Source organism: Hyla sarda, chromosome 1 (genome assembly GCF_029499605.1).
Source record: "Hyla sarda isolate aHylSar1 chromosome 1, aHylSar1.hap1, whole genome shotgun sequence".
NCBI classification, from domain to species: domain Eukaryota; kingdom Metazoa; phylum Chordata; class Amphibia; order Anura; family Hylidae; genus Hyla; species Hyla sarda.
In genome coordinates this window covers 541,150,182-541,176,304 of record NC_079189.1, presented here as the reverse complement: position 1 = coordinate 541,176,304, position 26,123 = coordinate 541,150,182, and the positions used below count along the sequence as shown (strand labels likewise).

Genomic DNA, 26,123 nt, shown 5'->3' with positions numbered 1-26,123 from the left:
AAAAATTTTAATAGAAGCAATTTACAAATCTGTTTAACTTTCTGAAGCCAGTTGATATAAAAAAAAAAAATAGTTTTTTCCTGGAATACCCCTTTAATATTAGGCAGCTCCAATGCATAGATTCTATGCTTATCAGGGTAATGCAATGTAGGGTCCCTAGTCATCTGCTACCTACCCTACAGCCCATGATAGCCTAGAGACCTGAATGATGGAGCGACTGTCCATGTCCACACTGGGGCCAAAGTAAGCATGAGTGTAGAAATTGGGAAAACAAGGATTACTAAACAAAATGTTTGCCACTAGATGATAATTTCAGAGTTCACATTAGATGAAAAAAAAAAGCTAAAAATATTATTTAAAGTGTCACATAGACGACATTGTTTTTCTGATCATCTGCAGATCTGAATATCTGGAGAAATGGAGCACGCACTTCCCGTTAGGATGTCTTCAATGTATTAAGTCAACAAGATTTTCTATATCAGATTTCCAGACACCAGATGAAATGTCCTACATTGTGGCAGCCATCTGTGAACTAGTGTGATGCAATATGGTCAAGATGACAACATGCCATACCACTGGAGACACAACCCAACAAATGGACAGCATGACGTAAAGAGAACTTGCAAGAAGTTTTTAGCCTCTTGGTGGAAAGATTGATCCAGAACGTACTAAAAGTTTACAGAAATAAATCAGTAGGTAGCTGTGCCCAACAAAGAGCAAATTTGATGACCCCCCTTGATCCTGAATTCCATAACCCAGTAGTAATAGGTGGTTCATCATACATGGCATCCATTTACAGATATGTAGGGTGCAACGTTGTGGCTAAGGGGTATAACCCAAACCAATGGTCAAACAATAAAACATCTCCCAGCGAACACCATTCCTGGCAAGGCCTACAGTGGCAAAAAGCTCAAGTACCAAAACACAAAGTGCCACCTTCAACACAATCAGGAGCAACAAGACCAACTCCGTCCTAAGTCAATAGTTATCTACCATCACAAAAAGTCATATATGGAGTCTGGTCTCACAGAAAGGACTGGGAACTTTTTTTTCCATCCATGTTAGGGTGGGTTCACACTACGTTTTGTCCCATACGGGAGCGCATACGGCAGGAGGGAGCTAAAAGCTCGCGCTCCCGTATGTAACCGTATGCGCTCCCGTATGCCATTCACTTCAATGAGCCGACCGGAGTGAAACGTTCGGTCCGGTCGGCTCATTTTTGCGCCGTATGCGCTTTTACAACCGGACCTAAAACCGTGGTTGACCACAGTTTTAGGTCCGGTTGTAAAAGCGCATACGGCGCAAAAATGAGCCGACCGGACCGAACGTTTCACTCCGGTCGGCTCATTGAAGTGAATGGCATACGGGAGCGCATACGGTTACATACGGGAGCGCAAGCTTTTAGCTCCCTCCTGCCGTATGCGCTCCCGTATGGGACAAAACGTAGTGTGGACCCAGCCTAACAGATATGTTGCAGATATATTTGAATAAGGCAAAGTCCTGCAACTATGACACATATTAATTGACCCTTACTGGCCAAAGCAATAGAACCACTGGTGATATTGAATATGTACTTTCAGCCAGCCACGTAGGGGTTTGCCCAATACTTTAGGCTAGGTTCATACTGCGGAATCTCCGGGCAGAAAGTTTCCACCCGGAGACTCCGAGTGCGGCCAGCGCCGACTGAATCTGTCTCCAATAGACTGCAATGTGTTCTGCGAGTATTTGCGCCTGAAGAATGAGCAACGCCATTCTACAGGCGGAAATTTCCATGCGGATTTTCCATTCACAAATTCCCAAGTCAGAATTTGTGAATGGAAACCCATTCACTACACTATACATTTTAGTAAGCGGAATTTCTGCCTGCAATTTCAAAGCGGAATTTCAGGCAGAAATTCCATAGTGTGAACCTAGCCTTAGAATACTCAATAAACCAGAACATTCAGGTTGTGCTCACATGTTCAGGTTTTTAATTGCAATTATTGAATTTAGAGCCATGGAATGGTTGTGTAAAGAGAAGCCTCAGTCTTTACTTTATAGGTGTTTTTTATGTATGATGTGTCCCTGGCTTTATGTTCAAAAATTGCAATTAAAGGGGTTTTGCTGCAAAAACTAACTTATCCCCTATTTTTTTATAGCTGTGAAATGTGCTCTCTATCATAAGTGCAAGAAAAAAGTGCAAATGTGTTATACTCAAAAAAACGTGCAAGAGGATGTGGTCCATCGCAAAGCCCTTCTTTAAAAGGAGAGAGGTCCCCAAACTAAACCACCCTTCCCCTCTGGGCCAAAGGGCACCTGCAAGGGTCCAGGTTCAATGTCCCTTTCCGTTGAAGCTACTAAGGGACCACAAGTGCTCCTGGCTTCAACCTAGTCGTTAGCCCAAGAATCCGCTCGCAAAGCTGTATACTAATGGAATACTGCCCATGCAGAAATGCCCAGGGTTTGCAGGGAGATACGAAACTTAATGGCAACACACACCTCCCCTGAACTGCCAGGAGGGACACCCAGAAGGGCTTACCGCACCCTGACAAATCCTAGTGATGTACAAACACGCATAAAGTGGCACAGTGATCAAAAGCCAAACAAATAAATAAGTGAATGTGTACTGTGAGATTACGGCCCGGACATCTAGCCGGATCTATAAAAATGTCCCTGATCCTAGCCAGAAGGTCGGGAATCAAAGGGGTGAGTGCCAAAAGGTGAAGAGTGTGTGGTGCAGTGCGTCCACTCAGTGAGCTATTACACCCAGTAAGTTTTGGCACCTCAGGGTCATCAATCCCCGAGGAATTAAAAGTACCCCGCCCTCCATGAATCTCTATGGAAGAGCCAGAGTTACACGAGTACAGCACTCGTGTGGATGGGGTATAAGTTAGTTTTCGCTGTACAATCCCTTTTAATACTGGAACGTGTGAACACACCCTGATAAAAGTAGATAATAATGAAGATCCCACTGGCCACTGAGCTTCACGGTGTTGAAGTATTACCATGCGCTTCCTAATTTAGAACATATTTTGGTCATCGTATGCGGATAATCCAGAAGAACCCCAAAATATGCAACAGTCTTCCACATAACAGGGCGCTGTGTTTCTTCTACAGCTTTAAGAGTAGACGGTTCTGCTTCTTTTGCTTTCATTTGTCATCCATGATCTAACACTATCGCTAAAAGACCATTTCCTTCTTAATTCTTCATGAACTCTGCTATTTTCACAAAGTGGAGAAAATTGCAACCACATACGGGGTGGGGGTAGTGGTGGTGGGGGGGGGGGGGCTGGTTAGGAGTCTAGCCTAGCTCCAGCTGATCTTCCTCTTACCATCCATCAGCAGCGCTAAATCTATTTGGATAAAACGCGTGTGACCCAGACAGCTGGCACCATCCCAAACTGCCTTACACACCGGCAGTTCAGATAATAACAATCCTTCTCTATGCTCCTCAACATCTACACTGCAAGACTGGAAGAAATTAGCCGAATCCAAGGAATACATTACATACAGGTAAAAGGAGGCTCCATGTGGGACGTAGAGTCATTCTGGCTGTCCAGTAAACTACAACCACTAATATCCAGAGTGTTATAGTAAGGAAGCATCATGACAGCTGTCCAAGACTGGAGCAGAAGACACACAACTTCTCAAGGCATCTAGACGACGTCAACAGGTTGGCAGTATGGCACCTATAAATTGTTACATAAACCTACAGCTGCAGAAGAGAGAAGTAAAAACTGCTAATAACCCTATAAATTATTCTTTACAGTCACAGCAGGACTGGCTTGCCTTGTGGGTCCCGTAGAACTCTGGCACCCAAATAGAATGTCTAGTGAAATTCAGCTTGGAAGCGGTGGGGTGGGGGGAGTGTGAGGTTCAACCTCACATAACCTCTCTATATACATTCTCCTCCAATTCAGCTCTCCACAGCCAAAATCTGAACTCCCTATGATGGCTGCAGCATAAATACACACACACACGTATATCTGAGACCGTGCGGTGTTAAAAGTCTCGGAGATCCCAAGTGGCAAGATGAAAACGAGAACCACATCTCTTACATCTCTTTGATTAGTCTATTAAGAGCTTAACATATCCTAGAGCATCAGACTGAGCGAACGCATTAATGCTGCCCGTCTGAGTCCAGACACAAACTATGCACTTGTCTGACTGACTTCTTAAGTAGACTTTTTTTTTCTTCTTCTCTCTAATACATGAAGCATAAAACTTGGCTTCACTTCCATTGCCTAAGTACTGAACTTTTTCTCCTCCACTACCACTTTAGACTGCAAGCTCCCTGACACTTTCTTTTTTTTACCTTTTGATGAGATTCAGATTAAATTGTAAGCTCCTGTGACACTATTTCTTCTCCCCTTAGCCTGTAACGTGGTGAGTCCCCAATATGTGCCTCTCCAGCTGTTTCAAAACTACAACTCCCAGCATGCCCTGACAGCCGCAGGCTGTCAGGGCATGCTGGGAGTTGTAGTTTTGCAACAGCTGGACAGGCACAGATTGGGGAGGGCATGCTGCCAGATGTAGTTTTGCAACAGCTGGACAGCCACAGGTTAGAGAGGGCATGCTGGGAGTTGTAGTTTTGCAACAGCTAGGACAACAATGCTTTACAGTATTGCCACTTCTACAGCACAGAACCTTGTATTATTAGATTGCAAGCTCCCTGACACCAAATCAGAATCTCATTCAATTAGATTGCATGGTCTTTGGCACTCACATCTCATTATTAGATTGCAAGTTCCTGTGAACTGTGATTCAGCATCTATATACATAGCTACACCCCTGACATCTCATCATTAGATTGTAAGCTCCTGGGCACTCACATCTATAGACATATGTATACCCCTGACATCTCATCATTAGATTGTAAGCTCCTGGGCACTCACATCTATAGACATATGTATACCCCTGACATCTCATCATTAGATTGTAAGCTCCTGGGCACTCACATCTATAGACATATGTATATCCCTGACATCTCATCATTAGATTGTAAGCTCCTGGGCACTCACATCTATAGACATATGTATACCCCCTGACATCTCATCATTAGATTGTAAGCTCCTGGGCACTCACATCTAAATACATATGTATACCCCTGACATCTCATCATTAGATTGTAAGCTCCTGGGCACTCACATCTAAATACATATGTATACCCCTGACATCTCATCATTAGATTGTAAGCTCCTGGGCACTCACATCTATAGACATATGTATACCCCTGACATCTCATCATTAGATTGTAAGCTCCTGGGCACTCACATCTATAGACATATGTATACCCCTGACATCTCATCATTAGATTGTAAGCTCCTGGGCACTCACATCTATAGACATATGTATACCCCCTGACATCTCATCATTAGATTGTAAGCTCCTGGGCACTCACATCTAAAGTCATAGATATCCCTTTAACATTACAGCATTAGATTGTAAGCTCCTGGGCATAAATTCTACAGCCATGATATCACATCATTAGATTGCAAGCTCCTGGACACTCACATCTCAATACATATATACACCCCTGACACTTCTCATCATTAGATTGCAAGCTCCTGGGGACTTACATCTATAGTCACATCTACACCCCTGACATCGTATCAATAGATTGCAAGCTCCAGGGCAATCACAACTAAATACATATGCACATCTCTGACACATCTCATCATCAGATCATTAGATTGCAAGCTCCTGGGCACTCACATCTATAGTCACATCTACACCCCTGACATCATATCAATAGATTGCAAGCTCCTGGGCACTCACATGTATAGTCACATCTGCACCCCTGACATCATATCAATAGATTGTAAGCTCCTGGGCACTCACATCTATAGTCACATCTACACCCCTGCCATCATATCATTAGATTGCAAGCTCCTGGGCACTCACATCTATAGTCATATCTACACCCCTGCCATCATATCATTAGATTGCAAGCTCCTGGGCACTCACATCTATAGTCACATCTACACCCCTGCTATCATATCATTAGATTGCAAGCTCCTGGGCACTCACATCTATAGTCACATCTACACCCCTGCCATCATATCATTAGATTGCAAGCTCCTGGGCACTCACATCTTAATACATATGCACATATCTGCCATCATATCATTAGATTGCAAGCTCCTGGGCGCTCACATCTTAATACATATGCACATATCTGCCATCATATCATTAGATTGTAAGCTCCTGGGCACTCACATCTTAATACATATGCACATCTCTGACATCTCATCATTAGATTGCAAGCTCCTGTGCACACATAGCTAAACACATCTAGAACCCTGACACATTTAACCATTAGATTGCAAGCTCCTTGACACTAGCATCTCACCCCTGAGCCCTGCCATCCTGTGCACAAACTGACAGAATACAATGTAACAATAATAAGTCACATCTGATACAATGAAACTACAAGACTGCCCCAAACACTGGCATGACATATGCCCCAAACTCCCATCACACAATTCACAGCATGGCATCCATGGCAGAATGGGCAGGCAGATGGTAAATGAATCAGAGAGGGCATATAGGATGCACACAGGCTGTATAGAGGAGGAATGGTCTCTTACCTCTTTCATGTTCTATTAGTGGCAATAAGCACAGACCCTGGCCATTCACTGTGTATTCCCTGTGCAGACACCAGACATATCCTCCTCCAGCAGCAGCATCCAGCAGCAGCCCTGTCCTGGTGCCACCACCATCCTCTGGCACCTACACAGGGTATTACAGGGGGTGATCACAGTGCTGGCAGCATTATGCAGCTCTTATTACTATTATTATAGGGTTGTGTGTGTTTTCCTGCCTTGCCTTGTATGAGCAGCTTTCAGTGCAAGTGCATGTGGCTGAGGAGAGAGCAGAGAGCCCTGTGCAGGAGCTGGAGCGGCCACTCATAGACACCATCGGCCAGCAGCCAACTTTAGCTCTCATCAGTTTTTTTGGCAGCTCAGCAAGTGGGAGGGGAGAGTGACGTCACTGTCCCCCCTTCCCTGCCAGTGCGCATGAGCCGCGGGGCGGGGGATGGGGATGGAGGGGTGCAGGCAGGGGAGGAGGACGGATCGGTCCCGCTGTGTCGGGGCAGGGGCGTCCAGACACCGGTCGGTGGGGTCCCGGGCAGCCCTCCCCATAGCGGGGACACCGCACTGGGCTCTAGATGCTGCGACTTAAAGGGGACGCACAGGGGAGATAGACTGAGCAGTCCCCTGAGAGAACAAAGGGCTTCTCTGCTGACACTATGGTGGTGGCATCTACAGAGGGTCTCCTAGTGCGGCCACTGGTCAGGATGACTACAATTATACTGCCCCCATAACCAGCGGTGTCATAATGACAACCAGAGAGTGCCCCCATTACTAGCGGTGTCATAATGGAAACCAGAGAGTGCTCCCCATAACTAGCGGTGTCATAATGGAAACCAGAGAGTGCCCCCATAACCAGCGGTGTCATAATGACAACCAGAGAGTGCCCCCATAACTAGTATTGTCATAATGGAAACCAGAGAGTGCCCCCATAACTAGCGGTGTCATAATGGAAACCAGAGAGTGCCCCCATAACTAGCGGTGTCATAATGGAAACCAGAGAGTGCCCCCATAACTAGCAGTGTCATAATGACAACCAGAGAGTGCTCCCCATAACTAGCGGTGTCATAATGACAACCAGAGAGTGCCCCCATAACTAGCAGTGTCATAATGACAACCAGAGAGTGCCCCCATAACTAGCGGTGTCATAATGACAACCAGAGAGTGCCCCCATAACTAGCAGTGTCATAATGACAACCAGAGAGTGCCCCCATAACTAGCGGTGTCATAATGGAAACCAGAGAGTGCCCCACATAACTAGCAGTGTCATAATGACAACCAGAGAGTGCCCCCATAACTAGCAGTGTCATAATGACAACCAGAGAGTGCCCCCATAACTAGTATTGTCATAATGACAACCAGAGAGTGCCCCCATAACTAGCAGTGTCATAATGACAACCAGAGAGTGCCCCCATAACTAGCGGTGTCATAATGACAACCAGAGAGTGCCCCCATAACTAGTATTGTCATAATGACAACCAGAGAGTGCCCCCATAACTAGCAGTGTCATAATGACAACCAGAGAGTGCCCCCATAACTAGCAGTGTCATAATGACAACCAGAGAGTGCCCCCATAACTAGTATTGTCATAATGACAACCAGAGAGTGCCCCCATAACTAGCGGTGTCATAATGAAAACCAGAGAGTGCCCCCATAACTAGCAGTGTCATAATGACAACCAGAGAGTGCCCCCATAACTAGTATTGTCATAATGACAACCAGAGGGTGCCCCCATAACTAGCGGTGTCATAATGACAACCAGAGAGTGCCCCCATAACTAGTATTGTCACAATGACAACCAGAGTGTGCCCCCATAACTAGTATTGTCATAATGACAACCAGAGAGTGCCCCCATAACTAGCAGTGTCATAATGACAACCAGAGAGTGCCCCCCATAACTAGCAGTGTCATAATGACAACCAGAGAGTGCCCCCATAACTAGCGGTGTCATAATGACAACCAGAGAGTGCCCCCATAACTAGCAGTGTCATAATGACAACCAGAGAGTGCCCCCCATAACTAGCAGTGTCATAATGACAACCAGAGAGTGCCCCCATAACTAGCGGTGTCATAATGACAACCAGAGAGTGCCCCCATAACTAGCAGTGTCATAATGACAACCAGAGAGTGCCCCCATAACTAGCAGTGTCATAATATTAACCAGTGAGTGCCCCCATAACTAGTATTGTCATAATGACAACCAGAGAGTGCCCCCATAACTAGCAGTGTCATAATGACAACCAGAGAGTGCCCCCATAACTAGTATTGTCATAATGACAACCAGAGGGTGCCCCCATAACTAGCGGTGTCATAATGACAACCAGAGAGTGCCCCCATAACTAGTATTGTCACAATGACAACCAGAGAGTGCCCCCATAACTAGTATTGTCATAATGACAACCAGAGAGTGCCCCCATAATTAGCGGTGTCATAATGACAACCAGAGAGTGCCCCCCATAACTAGCAGTGTTATAATGACAACCAGAGAGTGCCCCCATAACTAGTATTGTCATAATGACAACCAGAGTGCCCCCATAACAAGTATTGTCATAATGGAAACCAGAGAGTGCCCCCATAACTAGTATTGTCATAATGAGAACCAGAGAGTGCCCCCATAACTAGTATTGTCATAATGACAACCAGAGAGTTCCCCCATAACTAGTATTGTCATAATGACAACCAGAGAGTGACCCCATAACTAGTATTGTCATAATGACAACCAGAGAGTGCCCCCATAACTAATATTGTCATAATGACAACCAGAGAGTGCCCCCATAACTAGTATTGTCATAATGACAACCAGTGAGTGCCCCCATAACTAGTATTGTCATAATGACAACCAGAGAGTGCCCCCATAACTAGTATTGTCATAATGACAACCAGAGAGTGCCCCCATAACTAGTATTGTCATAATGGAAACCAGAGGGTGCCCCCCATAACTAGTATTGTCATAATGACAACCAGATAGTGCCCCCATAACTAGCAGTGTTATAATGACAACCAGAGAGTGCCCCCATAACTAGCAGTGTTATAATGACAACCAGAGAGTGCCCTCATAACTAGCAGTGTCATAATGGAAACCAGAGAGTGCCCCATAACTAGTATTGTCATAATGACAACCAGAGAGTGCCCCCATAACTAGCAGTGTCATAATGGAAACCAGAGAGTGCCCCATAACTAGTATTGTCATAATGACAATCAGTGAGTGCTCCCCATAACTAGTATTGTCAGAATGGAAACCAGAGAGTGCCTCCATAACTAGTATTGTCATAATGACAACCAGAGAGTGCTCCCCATAACTAGTATTGTCATAATGGAAACCAGAGAGTGCCCCCATAACTAGTATTGTCATAATGACAACCAGAGAGTGCTCCCCATAACTAGTATTGTCATAATGGAAACCAGAGAGTGCCCCCATAACTAGCAGTATCATAATATTAACCAGGGAGTGCCCCCATAACTAGTATTGTCATAATGACAACCAGAGAGTGCCCCCATAACTAGCAGTGTCATAATATTAACCAGTGAGTGCCCCCATAACTAGTATTGTCATAATGGAAACCAGAGAGTTCCCCCATAACTAGTATTGTCATAATGACAACCAGAGAGTGCCCCCATAACTAGTATTGTCATAATGACAACCAGAGAGTGCCCCCATAACTAGTATTGTCATAATGACAACCAGAGAGTGCTCCCATAACTAGCAGTGTCATAATGGAAATCAGAGAGTGCCCCCCATAACTAGTATTGTCATAATGACAACCAGAGAGTGCCCCCATAACTAGCAGTGTTATAATGACAACCAGAGAGTGCCCCCATAACTAGCAGTGTCATAATGACAACCAGAGAGTGCTCCCCATAACTAGTATTGTCATAATGGAAACCAGAGAGTACCCCCATAACTAGTATAGTCATAATGAAAACCAGAGAGTGCTCCCCATAACTAGTATTGTCATGATGGAAACCAGAGAGTGCCCCCATAACTAGTATTGTCATAATGACAACCAGAGAGTGCTCCCCATAACTAGTATTGTCATTATGGAAACCAGAGAGTGCCCCCATAACTAGTATTGTCATAATGACAACCAGAGAGTGCCCCCATAACTAGCAGTGTCATAATATTAACCAGAAAGTGCCACCATATCTAGTATTGTCATAATGGAAACCAGAACCCCTTTAACTAGTAGCGTAACAATTCCAACCAGAGAGTGTCCTCCTAACAATAGATAGTAAGTTCCCCCCATCAATAGTGCCATCAAGAGTACACACTTAATAGCAACTACTGTTCTCTCATAAATACTGCCAGCCAGAGTGCCCCTTAAAACAAGCAACTAGAGACTTCACCCAAAAAACTGTGGCAGACATAGTGTGCTGCGCCTTAACATTAACTAAAGGGGTCCCCCATAAATAGTGCATACCTGAGGGTGTCCACTTAACTTTTACTAGAGTGGTCCCCAATAAGTAGTACTATCCAGAGTGCCTATTAACAGCAGCTAGAGGGGTTCCTTATAAATAGTGGCAACCAGAGAGTGCCCACTTAAGAATAACTATAGGGGATCCCCATAAATAGTTCCATCCAGAGTGTCCATTAACAACAGCAGCTGGAGGGTTCCCCCATTAATAGTACCAACAAGAAAGCGCCCACTAAAGATTAACTAGAGGGGTCCCCCATAAATAATGCTGGTCAACGAATAGCCCTTTAACATTAATAACAAGAGAGTTCCCCGATAAATACTGCCATATCAGAGTGCCACTTAACACCAGCAACAAGGGACTGTACATGTAAACTGTGACAGCTAAAGTGCCCACTTAACAGTAAGGAGTCATTCAGAAATTGCCCCTTAACAATAGAAAGTAGAGTTCCCCATCAATAGTGCCAACTGAGATTGACCCTTTACACTAGCAACTAGTGTTCCCTTATCAGTTAATCTAACCAAGATTGATCCTTTATCACTAGCAACAGGAGTATCCCCCATAAATACTGACATCCAGAGTGCCCCCTTAACAGTAGCAGCTATTGTGCACATGTAAAAGCAACTAAAGGGTTCTCCCATAATTAGTTCCAGAGTGTCTCTTAACATACGCAACTAGAGACTTCCAGAATAAATAGCAGCATAACTAGAGGGTTCCCCCAATAAATAAATATCTTGGGACGAATTTCAAGAAAAGTTCTCAATTATGGGTCATATTTACAACTGCAGCCAGCATGCCCCCTTTTATAATGCTCTTATAAATAGTGCCATCCATAAATTACCCCTTAACAACAGTAAGTTGGGTTCCCTTAAGAACAGTGCCAGCTGAAATTGCCCCCTTACCGCAAGCAACTGGGGTACCCCAATCAATAGTGCCATTTAGAGAGCAATAGCAGTTACAATACACAATTAAAGTGTACCTGTCATTAACAAAATCTTTTTATATAATGTAGATAATTCCATTATACAGTCATGGCCGTAAATGTTGGCTCCCTTGAAATTGTTCTAGAAAATGAAGTATTTCTCACAGAAAAGGATTGCAGTAACACACAGTTTTCTATACACATGTTTATTCCCTTTGTGTGTATTGGAACTAAACCAAAAAAGGGAGGAAAAAAAGCAAATCGGACATAATGTCACACCAAACTCCAAAAATGGTCTGGACAAAATTATTGGCACCCTTAACTTAATATTTGGTTGCACTCCATTTGAAAAAAAGAATTGAAATCAGTCTCTTCCTATAACCATCAATAAGCTTCTTACACCTCTCAGCCGGAATGTTGGACCATTATTCCTTTGCAAACTGCTCCAGGTCTCTCTTATTGGAAGGGCGCCTTTTCCCAACAGCAATTTTAAGATCTCTCCACAGGTGTTCAATGGGATTTAGATCTGGACTCATTGTTGAACACTTCAGAACTCTCCAGCACTTTGTTGCCATCCATTTCTGAGTGCTTTTTGACGTATGTTTGGGGTCATTGTCCTGTTGGAAGATCTCGGACGCAAACCCAGCATTCTGACACTGGGCTGTACAGTGCGACCCAAAATCCGTTGGTAATCCTTAGATTTCATGATGCCTTGCAAACATTCATGGCACCCAGTGCCAGAGGAAGCAAAACAACCCCAAAACATAATTGAACCTCCACCATTTTTCACTGTAGGTACTGTGTTCTTTTCTTTGTAGGGCTCATTCCATTTTCGGTAAACAATAGAATGATGTGCCTAACCAAAAAGCTCCATCTGTCCACAAGACATTTTTCCAGAAGGATTTTGGCTTACTCAAGTTCATTTTGCCAAAATGTAGTTGTGACAACTTGCTCTCCAGCCACTCACTCTGGCCATGTGCACATTGTCCCCTTCTCGTCCCCAGCTGGAGGGGCTGGGCTTTGTGCACTGAGGACAAATGGGTCTGTACACTGAGGAAAAGCAGGGCTCTGTGCAGTGAGGACAAGCAGGGCTCTATTCACTGAGGACAAGCAGGGCTCTATGCAGTGAGGACAAGCAGGGCTCTGTGCAGTGAGGACAAGCAGGGCTCTGTACACTGAGGACACAGGGCTCTGTGCAGTGAGGACAAGCAGGGCTCTGCATTAAGGACAAGCAGGGCTCTGTGCAGTGAGGACAAGCAGGGCTCTGTACACAGAACAAGCAGGGCTCTGTGAACTAAGGACAAGCATGGCTCTGTGCACTGAGGACAAGCAGGGCTCTGTGCACTGAGGACAAGCAGGGCTCTGTGCACTGAGGACACGCAGGGCTCTGTACACTGAGGCAATCAGGGCTCTGTACACTGAGGACAAACAGGGCTCTGCACTGAGCACAAGCAGGGCTTTGTGCAGTGAGGACAAGCAGGGCTCTGTGCAGTGAGGACAAGCAGGGCTCTGTGCAGTGAGAACAAGAAGTGCTCTGTGCAGTGAGGACAAGCAGCGCTCTGTACACTGATGACAAACAGGGCTCTGTACACTGATGACTGGCAGGGCTCTGTACACTGATGACAGGCAGGGCTCTGTACACTGATGACAGGCAGGGCTCTGTGCACTGAGTACAAGCAGGGCTCTGTGCAGTGAGGACAAGCAGGGCTCTGCATTGAAAACAAGCAGGCCTCTGTGCACTGAGGACAAGCAGGGTTCTGTGCACTGAAGGCAAGCAGGGCTCTGTGCACTGAGGACAAGCAAGGCTCTGTGCAGTGAGGACAAGCAGGGCTCTGTACACTGAGAAGCAGGGCTCTGTGCACTGAGGACAAGCAGGGCTCTATACACTGAGGACAAGCAGGGATGTGTACACTAAGGACAAGCAGGGATCTGCACACTGAGGACAAACAGGCCTCTGTTCAGGGAGGACAAGCAGGGCTCTGTGCAGTGAGGACAAGCAGGGCTCTGTGCAGTGAGTACAAGAAGTGCTCTGTGCAGTGAGGACAAGCAGCGCTCTGTACACTGATGACAAACAGGGCTCTGTACACTGATGACAGGCAGGGCTCTGTACACTGATGACAGGCAGGGCTCTGTGCGCTGAGTACAAGCAGGGCTCTGTACAGTGAGGACAAGCAGGGCTCTGCACTGAAAACAAGCAGGCCTCTGCACTGAGGACAAGCAGGGTTCTGTGCACTGAAGGCAAGCAGGGCTCTGTGCACTGAGGACAAGCAAGGCTCTGTGCAGTGAGGACAAGCAGGGCTCTGTACACTGAGAAGCAGGGCTCTGTGCACTGAGGACAAGCAGGGCTCTATACACTGAGGACAAGCAGGGATGTGTACACTAAGGACAAGCAGGGATCTGCACACTGAGGACAAGCAGGCCTCTGTTCAGGGAGGACAAGCAGGGCTCTGTGCACTGAGGACAAGCAGGGCTCTGTGCACTGAGGACAAGCAGGGCCCTGTGCACTGAGGACAAGCAGGGCTCTGTACACTGAGGACAAGCAGGGCTCTGTGCAGTGTGGACAAGCAGGGCTCTGTACACTGAGAACAAGCAGGTCTCTGTACACTGAGGACAAGCAGGTCTCTACACTCAGGACAAGCAGGGCTGTGTGCACTGAGGATAAGCAGGGCTCTGTGCACTGAGGACAAGCAGGTCTCTGTACACGGAGGACAAGCAGGGCTCTGTGCACTGAGGACAAGCAGGGCTCTGTACACTGAGGACAAGCAGGGCTCTGTACCTGAGGGAAAGCAGGGCTCTGTACACTGAGGACAAGCAGGGCTCTGTACACTGTAATAATAGCAACTAGAGGGTTCTCCCACAAATATTGTATAAAGTACTAAGGAATTGTATCTATTATATGCTATTTACTGGCTCATAACTTGGATTTTTGGTTTTACTTGTTTATTTATCCTCCTGATGTTACAATATTTTGAACTCATCTTTGATATGAGATAGACATTTGCAGACTATGGCACTGAGGACAAGCAGGGATATGTACACTGAGGACAAGCAGGGATTTGCACACTGAGGACAAGCAGGGCTCTGTTCAGTGAGGACAAGCAGGGCTCTATGCACTGAGGACAAGCAGGGCTCTGTGCACTGAGGACAAGCAGGGCTCTGTACACTGAGGATAAGCAGGGCTCTGTGCACTTAGGACAAGCAGGGCTCTGTACACTGAGGACAGGCAGGGCTCCGTGCACTGAGTACAAGCAGGGCTCTGTGCAGTGAGGACAAGCAGGCCTCTGTGCACTGAAGACAAGCAAGGCTCTACACTGAAGACAAGCAGGGACCTGTGCAGTGAGGACAAGCAGAGCTCTGTACACTGAGGAGAAGCAGGGCTCTGTGCACTGAGGGAAAGCAGGGTCCTGTGCAATGAGGACAAGCGGAGCACTGTGCACTGAGGACAAGCAGGGCTCTGTACACCAAGGACAAGCAGGGCTCTGTGCACCGAGGTAAAGCAGGGCTCTGTGCACTGAGGACAGCAGGGCCCTGTGCACTGAGGAAAAGCAGGGCTCTGTGCACTGAGGACAAGCCAGGCTCTTTACACTGAGGACAAGCAGGGCTCTGTGCAGTGTGGACAAGCAGGGCTCTGTACACTGAGGACAAGCATGGCTCTGGTCACTGAGGACAAGCAGGTCTCTGTACACTGAGGACAAGCAAGTCTCTGTACACTCAGGACAAGCAGGGCTGTGTGCACTGAGGATAAGCAGGGCTCTGTACACTGAGGACAAGCAGGGCTCTGCACTGAGGACAAGCAGGTCTCTGTACAGGGAGGACAAGCAGGGCAGTGTACACTGAGGACAAGCAGGGCTCTGTACACTGAGGACAAGCAGGGTTTTGTACACTGAGGACAAGCAGGGCTCTGTACCTGAGGACAAGCAGGGCTCTGTACATTGAGGACAATCGGGGCTCTGTACACCAAGAACAAGCAGGGCTCTGTACACCGAGGACAAGCAGGGCTCTGTACACTGAGGACAAGCAGGTCTCTGTACACTGAGGACAAGCAGGGCTCTGTGCAGTGTGGACAAGCAGGGCTCTGTACACTGAGGACAAGCAGGTCTCTGTACACTGAGGACAAGCAGGTCTCTGTACACTCAGGACAAGCAGGGCTGTGTGCACTCAGGATAAGCAGGGCTCTGTGCACTGAGGACAAGCAGGTCTCTGTACACGGAGGACAAGCAGGGCTCTGTGCACTGAGGACAAGCAGGGCTCTGTACACTGAGGACAAGCAGGGCTCTGTACCTGAGGGCAAGCAGGGCTCTGTGCACTGAGGACAAGCAGGGCTCTGTATACTGAGGATAAGCAGGGCTCTGTGCATTTAGGACAAGCAGGGCTCTGTACACTGAGGACAGGCAGGGCTCCGTGCACTGAGTACAAGCAGGGCTCTGTGCAGTGAGGACAAGCAGGCCTCTGTGCACTGAGGGCAAGCAGGGCTCTGTGCAGTGAGGAAAAGCAGGGCTCTGTACACTGAGGAGAAGCAGGGCTCTGTGCACTGAGGAAAAGCAGGGTCCTGTGCAATGAGGACAAGCGGAGCACTGTGCACTGAGGACAAGCAGGGCTCTGTACACCAAGGACAAGCAGGGCTCTGTGCACCGAGGTAAAGCAGGGCTCTGTGCACTGAGGACAGCAGGGCCCTGTGCACTGAGGAAAAGCAGGGCTCTGTGCACTGAGGACAAGCCAGGCTCTTTACACTGAGGACAAGCAGGTCTCTGTACACTCAGGACAAGCAGGGCTGTGTGCACTGAGGATAAGCAGGGCTCTGTGCACTGAGGACAAGCAGGGCTCTGCACTGAGGACAAGCAGGTCTCTGTACAGGGAGGACAAGCAGGGCAGTGTACACTGAGGACAAGCAGGGCTCTACACTGAGGACAAGCAGGGCTCTGTACACTGAGGACAAGCAGGGCTCTGTACCTGAGGACAAGCAGGGCTCTGTACATTGAGGACAATCAGGGCTCTGTACACCAAGGACAAGCAGGGCTCTTTACACTGAGGACAAGCAGGGCTCTGTACACTGAGGACAAGCAGGGCTCTGTACACTGAGGACAAGCAGGGCTCTGCACTGAGGACAAGCAGGTCTCTGTACAGGGAGGACAAGCAGGGCAGTGTACACTGAGGACAAGCAGGGCTCTGTACACTGAGGACAAGCAGGGTTCTGTACACTGAGGACAAGCAGGGCTCTGTACCTGAGGACAAGCAGGGCTCTGTACATTGAGGACAATCGGGGCTCTGTACACCAAGAACAATCAGGGCTCTGTACACCGAGGACAAGCAGGGCTCTGTACACTGAGGACAAGCAGGGCTCTGTACACTGAGGACAAGCAGGGCTCTGTGCAGTGTGGACAAGCAGGGCTCTGTACACTGAGGACAAGCAGGTCTCTGTACACTGAGGACAAGCAGGTCTCTGTACACTCAGGACAAGCAGGGCTGTGTGCACTCAGGATAAGCAGGGCTCTGTGCACTGAGGACAAGCAGGTCTCTGTACACAGAGGACAAGCAGGGCTCTGTGCACTGAGGACAAGCAGGGCTCTGTACACTGAGGACAAGCAGGGCTCTGTACCTGAGGGCAAGCAGGGCTCTGTGCACTGAGGACAAGCAGGGCTCTGTATACTGAGGATAAGCAGGGCTCTGTGCATTTAGGACAAGCAGGGCTCTGTACACTGAGGACAGGCAGGGCTCCGTGCACTGAGTACAAGCAGGGCTCTGTGCAGTGAGGACAAGCAGGCCTCTGTGCACTGAGGGCAAGCAGGGCTCTGTGCAGTGAGGAAAAGCAGGGCTCTGTACACTGAGGAGAAGCAGGGCTCTGTGCACTGAGGAAAAGCAGGGTCCTGTGCAATGAGGACAAGCGGAGCACTGTGCACTGAGGACTAGCAGGGCTCTGTACACCAAGGACAAGCAGGGCTCTGTGCACCGAGGTAAAGCAGGGCTCTGTGCACTGAGGACAGCAGGGCCCTGTGCACTGAGGAAAAGCAGGGCTCTGTGCACTGAGGACAAGCCAGGCTCTTTACACTGAGGACAAGCAGGGCTCTGTGCAGTGTGGACAAGCAGGTCTCTGTACACTGAGGACAAGCAGGTCTCTGTACACTCAGGACAAGCAGGGCTGTGTGCACTGAGGATAAGCAGGGCTCTGTGCACTGAGGACAAGCAGGGCTCTGCACTGAGGACAAGCAGGTCTCTGTACAGGGAGGACAAGCAGGGCAGTGTACACTGAGGACAAGCAGGGCTCTGTACACTGAGGACAAGCAGGGCTCTGTACACTGAGGACAAGCAGGGCTCTGTACCTGAGGACAAGCAGGGCTCTGTACATTGAGGACAATCAGGGCTCTGTACACCAAGGACAAGCAGGGCTCTTTACACTGAGGACAAGCAGGGCTCTGTACACTGAGGACAAGCAGGGCTCTGTACACTGAGGACAAGCAGGGCTCTGTGCATTAATAATAGCAACTAGAGGGTTCTCCCACAAATATTGTATAAAGTACTAAGGAGTTGTATCTATTATATGCTATTTACTGGCTCATAACTTGGATTTTTGGTTTTACTTGTTTATTTATCCTCCTGATGTTACAATATTTTGAACTCATCTTTGATATGAGATAGACATTTGCAGACTATGGCACCTTCTAAAATACACTTACATGCCAACAGACATCAGTGCCTTGTATGGTGTATTCTGTAATTTCAATGCAATAAAAATATTTATATAGTGCCAATATATCCCACAACACTTTACAACTCTGAGGGTACATGTACATTCATTTATCAGACATTACACAGTAATCCTCAAATCAGTGAGGACCCTCGTCCAAGGAGCTCACAATCTGAGGGAAAGGGGTTGAGGCAGAAGAAAAATAAGTGTTTTATTTATACAATGGCCCAGTTATTTATTACAAATAGGGTAGGAAAAATAAAGGTGGGTAAACCAGTCGACAACTTATATCTCTGTTAACAGCACGAAGTGCATGGGACATGAGGCACATGCAAAATAAAGAAAGGGGGAAGTAGTGATAGTACGGGGTGGCTGATTAGAGAACCTAATAAGCCTGCCTAAAAATATGTATTTTTAGAACAGTGGGTATTCAAAATAAGTCATATTTTTGGGATAACACGTTCTAGAGAACTGGTGCAGCATGATCAAAGTCTTGGAGATGGGAGTGAGAAGTTCGGTAGATCGTAATGTTAGATCATTAGCAGAGTGGAGTGCAGGTGTAGGGTGGTAGACAAAGATGAGTAAGGAGATATAGGAAGGTGCAGCACTGTGGAGAGCTTTGTGGGCGAGACTGAGAATTTTGTACTGTATTTTGGACAGACTAGGTAACCATTGTAGTGACTGGCACAGGGGGTATGCATCGGTCTAACGACTGGATAGGTAGATGAGCCAGCTGCACCGTTTAGCATGGAGAGGGGAGTTTATAGAAGGGAAGGCCTTATTAGTAAAGAGTTACAGTAGTCAAGGCAAGAATTAATTTGAGCAACAATTGTGGCTGATTCAGCAGTAAGGAAAGGAAGGATTATGGAGATGTTTTTGAGATGCAGGTGACAAGAGTGAGAGAGGGATCGGATGTAGGGAGTGAAAGATAGAGTCTAGCATCACTCCAGGAAAGCATGACTTATTGCCCAGGAATTACCGTATGCTAGCACCACACACTGAGATAGAAATATCAGGTTTAGCTAAGTTAGTAGATGGAGGGAATACAAGAAATTTAGTTTTAGTAAGATTTAATTTAAGAATTGATATTCGAGACAGCAGACAGTGAGTGATGTCACATGAAGTGATATATATCAGCATAGAGATGGTACTGGAAACCAAATCTACAGAAAGTATGTCCAATGAGGACTGTGTAGAGAGATATGGTGAGGACCCAGGACTAATCCCTGAGAAACCTCCATAGTAACGGAAAAGGGAGAACACGTAGAGCTGGTGAATGATACTCTGAATGAGCAGTAGGAAGGAAACCAACAGAGCGGAGTCCTTAACCCCTTGAGGACATGCGTTTTTTTGTTTTTTTTTTGCACTTTCTTTTTTTCCTCTTGGTCTTCTAAAAACTCTTTAAGTTTTTCACTTACAGACCCATATAAGGCTTGTTTTTTGCACCACCAGATGTACTTTGTAAGGACATAACTCCACCATCTACAGCCATATGGAAAAAAAATATTTGGAAACTTTTGCAAATTTTTCAACTTTTGTATGCTTCTGTTTCTATGCAGTGCACTTTTAGTACAAATGACATGTTATATAGATTCTGTAGGTCCATACGATTATAACGATACCACACATATAGGTTTTGTTTTATTTTTCAACTTTAAAAAAATTATACATTTTTGTATGAAAATTTGTATGTTTAAAATTGTCCTCTTCTGACCTCTACAACTTTTCTATTTCTGCGTATATGGGGACGTATGATACCATATGGCCTTTTACTGATACCATTTTTCTTTAAATGGGACTTTTTGATTGCTTTTTATTGATATTTTTTCTGGTATTAGAAGCAACCAAAAATGCACAATTCTTTCATTTACGCCATTGACCATGCAGTTAAATTAAAGGGGTACTCCGGCGCTTAGACATCCCCTATCTAAAGGATAGGGGATAAGATGCCTGATCGCGGGGGTCCCGCTGCTGCTGCTGACAACAAAATCACACAAAAATTATCAATGGAAATCAAATTTATCAACACATGGAGGTCTGGATATGGAGTCACACTCAAAATCAAAGTGGAAAACCACACTACAGGCTGATCCAACTTTGATGTATGTAATGTCCTTAAAACAAGTCAAAATGAGGCTCAGTAGTGTGTGGGCCTCCACGTGCCCGTATGACCTCCCTACAATGCGCCTGGGCATGCTCCTAATGAGGTGGCGGATGGTCTCCTGAGGGATGTCCTCCCAGACCAGGACTAAAGCATGGTTGATGGAGTGAGACATGATGTCCAGATGTGCTCAATCAGATTCAGTTCTGGGGATCGGGCGGGCCAGTCCATAGCATCAATGCCTTCCTCTTGCAGGAACTGCTGACACACTCCAGCCACATGAGGTCTAGCATTGTCTTGCATTAGGAGGAAACCAGGGCCAACCGCATCAGCCTATCACAAGGGGTCTAAGGATCTCATCTCGGTACCTAATGGCAGTCAGGCTACCTCTGGCAAGCACATGGAGGGCCGTGCGGCACCCTTAAAGAAATACTGACCCACCACCAAACCGGTCATGCTGGAGGATGTTGCAGGCAGCAGAATGTTCTTCACAGCATCTCCAGACTCTGTCATGTCTGTCACGTGCTCAATGTGAACCTGCTTTATCTGTGAAGAGCATAGGGTGCCATTGGCGAATTTGCCAATCTTGGTGTTCTCTGGCAAATGCCAAACGTCCTGAACGGTGTTGGGCTGTAAGCACAACCTCACCTGTGGACTTCAGGTCCTCATACCACCCTCATGGAGTCTGTTTCTGACCGTTTGGGTGGACACATGCACATTTGTGACCTGCTGGAGTCATTTTTCAGGGCTCTGGCAGTGCTCCTCCTGCTTCTCCTTGCACAAAGGCAGAGGTAGCGATCCTGCTGCTGGGTTGTTGCCCTCCTACGGCCTCCACCACATCTCCTGATGTACTGACCTGTCCCCTGGTAGCGCCTCCATGCTCTGGACACTACGCTGACAGACACAGCAAACCTTCTTGCCACAGCTCGCATTTATGCGCCATCCTGGATGAGCTGCACTACCTGAGCCACTTGTGTGGGTTGTAGACTCCGTCTCATGCTACAACTAGAGTGAAAGCACCACCAGCATTCAAAAGTGACCATAACATCAGCCAGGAAGCATAGGAACTGAGAAGTGGTCTGTGGTCACCACCTGCAAAAACCACTCCTTTATTGGGGTGTCTTGTTAATTGCCTATAATTTCCACCTGTTGTCTGTTCCATTTGTACAAAAGGATGTGAAATTGATTGTCAGTCAGGGTTGCTTCCTGAGTGGACAGTGTGATTTCACAGAAGTGTGATTGACTTGGAGTTACATTGTGTTGTTTGAGTGTTCCCTTTATTTTTTTCAGCAGTGTATTTATTTATTTTTGTTTACATAAATTTTATTTTAAAAGTGGGAAAAGAAGGGTGATTAGGGAAGAAGTTAATTCATTAATTCACTTTTTTTTAAAACACTTTACTCAACATTTTTTAATCCTCATAGGAGACTATAAGATGCAATCTTGAAAGTGCATACACTGATCAATGCTGCTCCATAGGATACCATTGATTAGTGTTATCGGTGCTCCATCGCTACAGCCTGCAATGGCAGACTTCCCTCAATCTTTACAGCTGATCAGGACATGACGATTTCCCTGCGATGGTCCCGATCAGCTCTGATGAGCGGCTGGAAACAGATTTTGGCACTTTTAGACGCTGTGATCAACTTTGATTGTGGTGTCTAAAGGGTAAATGCTGGACATCCGCCTGATTGGCCCTGTCCGGCATTAGCCACGGGTCCTGGCTGCTCATAGCAGCCGGGACCATACAGGTATGGTACGAGCTCAGCTCCTGAGCTTTCTGCATACCCCTGCCTTGCAGCTGCACTCTTTATTCAGCATTTTGTGGCAAGGAGTTATTCCCACAGTTTAAAGTTTTCCCTTATTCCTAGGATAGGGGATAACTAAGTGATCAATGGTGGTCTGAGAACATTGGGGGTCAGCAGAATGGGGGAAAAATGTCCCCAGCAATGAAAGGAGTGGACCTTGAATGCATGGCCAAAACTCTGTACATTCTCTACGGAGCCCCGCTTGGCATAGAATTTCTGTGTATACAAACAGAAAAATGTATGTGCTGTAAGGAGTGGTTCTGTTATTTTTCTATAATTAAAAGAATGCTCCCTTCTTACCTTTTGTCCTTTTGCCTTCTCTATTGCCCCATATGCATCTAAGTCTACTGTTTCTGACAAGTTCCTATAATGATCATTTGTCATTCTTAAGATCTCACAGATAGATGTTTCCCAAAGCTACTTTAAGGATTACATTTTGTTTTAAGTTGAAACAGATGCTTTTAGGTGACATATTAGTGTCTTTTGTATTTTGTGCTTTTAGTACAATAAATCTGTGATTTGTATAGGGTGTAATATTGATTCTTAACAAAGTAGAATTAAAAAACTTATAAAGATGTTTGAAATAAAGGTATTTCTAAAAAAAATTTTTATTCTTAAAAGAGTACTATAACAAAAAGTATTAAAGTTTTATTCAGTGTTAAACATTTTTACTGCAAGGGATAAAGTTTAATAAAGCCCATTTTTTGTATAGGGCTGCATTCACACTAAGTTTCGTCTATACAGGGACCGGATCCGGCTGGGGGAAAGGAAAACCGGGCACTCCCGTATCCCAGCCGGACCCGGACCTCATCTCATTTATTTGAATGCGCCGACCGGTGTCAGATAGTGACACCAGTCGGCTCATTTTTTCCCTGTATCCGGTTTTCTGGCCGGACTGAAAACCGTGGTATGCTGCAGTTTTTAGTCTGGCCAGAAAACCGGATACAGGGCAAAAATGAGCCGACCGGAGTCATTATCTGACTCCGGTCGGCTCATTCAAATGAATGAGATTGGGGCCAGGTCTGGCTGGAATTCAATTCTTTTTTGGATTTCTCTTTAGTATACAGCCTAAAAAGTACTGGAAGGATTAAGATTTTTTAATAGAAGTGATTTACAAATCTGTTTAACTTTCTGACACCAGTTTATTTAAAAAAAAAAAAAAAAAAAGGCGTTTTTTCTTCGATTTTGTCGCACAATGATTTTCTTTCCGTTTCGCTGTGAATTTTTGGGTAAAATGACTAATGTCACTGCAAAGTAAAATTGGTAACGCAAAAAATAAGCCATAATATGGATTTTTGGTGGAAAATTTAAAGGGTTACGATTTATAAAGGGTAAGGAGGAAAAAACTAAAGTGCAAAAACTGAAAAACCCTGCGTCCTTAAGGGGTTAAGTCACACAACATTACAATTTGTTTATGTGATTTAGGATTTGTAATGCCCAATAGACACTCAATAAAAAAGTCGTGACATGTTGCGAGTGGTATTTGTACTTGACCTACATTAAACTCTGCTTAGGTCTGTGACCTAAAATTAAGCAGATTTGAATTTTCACAGCTATCATCTCACACTGCTCAAAAAAAATTAATGGAAATCAAATTTATCAACCCATGGAGGTCTGGATATGGAGTCACACTCAAAATCAAAGTGGAAAACCACACTACAGGCTGATCGAACTTTGAAGTAATGTCCTTAAAACAAGTTAAAATGAGTCTCCCTACAACGCCTGGGCATATGACCTCCCTACAATGCCTGGGCATACTCCTGGTGAAGTGGCAGATGGTCTCCTGAGGGGTGTCCTCCTAGACCTGGACTAAAGCATCCGCCAACTCCTGGACAGTCTGTGGTGCAACGTGGCGTTGGTGGATGGAGTCAGACATGATGTCCCAGATGTGCTCAATCGGATTCAGGTCTAGGGAACGGGCGGGCCAGTCCATAGCATCAATGCCTTCCTCTTGCAGGAACTGCTGACACACTCCAGCCACATGAGGTCTAGCGTTGTCTTGCTTTAGGAGGAACCCAGTGCCAACCCCACCAGCATATGGTCTCACAAGGAGTCTGAGGATCTCATCTCGGCACCTAATGGCAGACAGGCTACCTCTGGCAAGCACTTGGAGAGCTGTGCAGCCCCCCCCCCCAAAAAAAAATGCCACCCCACACCATTACTGACCCACCGCCAAACCGCTCATGCTGGAGGATGTTGCAGGCAGCAGAACGTTCTCCACGGCATCTCCAGAATCTGTCACATCTGTCACATGTGCGCAGTGTGAGCCTGCTTCATCTGTGAAGAGCACAGGGTGCCAGTGGCGAATTTGCCAATCTTGGTGTTCTCTGGCAAATGCCAAACGTCCTGAACAGTTTTGGGCTGTAAGCACAACCTCACCTTTGGACGTCAGGCCCTCATACCACCCTCATGGAGTCTGTTTCTGACCGTTTGAGTGGATACATGCACATTCGTGACCTGCTGGAGGTCATTTTGCAGGGCTCTGGCAGTGCTCCTCCTGCTCCTCCTTGCACAAAGGCAGAGGTAGCGGTCCTGCTGCTGGGTTGTTGCCCTCCTGGAAACCATAGACTTACTCTTCTCCCAAGTAGAAACCACAAGAAATTCCTCAGAGACAAGCAAGGCTGAGCAGAAAAATTAAGCACCGAAGCTTACTTCAAGATAAATTGAGTAAATCAGCAGCAACTTTACAATATGTATGGCAAGAATAAACAATCAAGAGCCAAGAACAAACTAATTAAAGGGGGAACAAGCAAGGTAGTGGAGAAATAAATTAAACACAACGAGCATACACTATAAACCACACAGACATACACAAGCCAGGGATTTTCAAAGAGAGGCTACTCAATAGGAACTCCACTCTACATTATCCAGGACTGGCAGTCAGTATTAGCTGATACCGAGCAATAGGTCAAATGTAAGAAACTATTAGTAGACAGGAGAAACCAGAATAATTTGTTATTCGTAAAACTTATATAGGTACTTGCTGGTGGAATATTTTTTCAGAATGATATTTAAAGATCTGACTTAGAGAGGTTGCTACATTTAGACAGTTTATGCCACTTAAGGCTCTGTGGGCATCAAGGAGGGTATTTCCCCTTTCAGTTCCACCCTCTGTGGGCCTAGAGCAGTGGCTCTGTTCTGAGAAACCTATATTTTTCTAGTGAACACAGTGCAAAAGTATCCATTACGGGCCAAAGGAAGCGCCGTTGAGCGTGAAACTTGTTGCTGCCCCTGTGTTATACCCCCGCCTCACCTGTATCACCTACAGCTCCATGTGTGTCTGTCCTGTGTAATGAAGCCATCTGCTGTTGATACAAAATAAAGCCTGAACTGTGTTGCATCGTTACCTGTGGTAAGTGTGTTATCTTCAGTCTTCTATTGTGTTCATATGCTTGCTGTTTATGGATCTTTTTCGTTGCCATTGCTGGACAGATACATGTGTTGTATGCCTTCACCATGACAAGCAAGCGGGACTCTTTAATACATTTTATTAGTGGTGCCGGACTATTCTTTCTCCTGTTATATATCAGTGTGAACATACCCTTAGGTGTGCTGTTTCTTCTTCTTACTATTATTATTATCTTTTTAATCAGTTATTACCCTTTTATCAGTTGGCATAATTTTC

At 46.1% G+C, this 26,123-nt stretch overlaps 1 protein-coding gene across 4 annotated transcripts in view; it reads right to left on the bottom strand.

The window, feature by feature from the left end:
- The window catches only part of ADAMTS6 (ADAM metallopeptidase with thrombospondin type 1 motif 6), a 333,735-nt gene that overhangs the window by 289,708 nt on the left and 17,904 nt on the right, over window positions 1-26,123 (bottom strand). For 2 of the 4 annotated variants that reach the window (XM_056541253.1, XM_056541289.1), the window contains exon 1: window positions 6,570-6,912. The exons of 1 other annotated variant lie outside the window; for it this stretch is intronic. The gene's annotated coding sequence lies outside the window, so the exon portion shown is untranslated. Of the gene's footprint in view, window positions 1-3,490; window positions 3,512-6,569; window positions 6,913-26,123 lie in introns of those variants that run through there. One more of the 4 variants, XM_056541273.1, reaches the window with a different exon arrangement.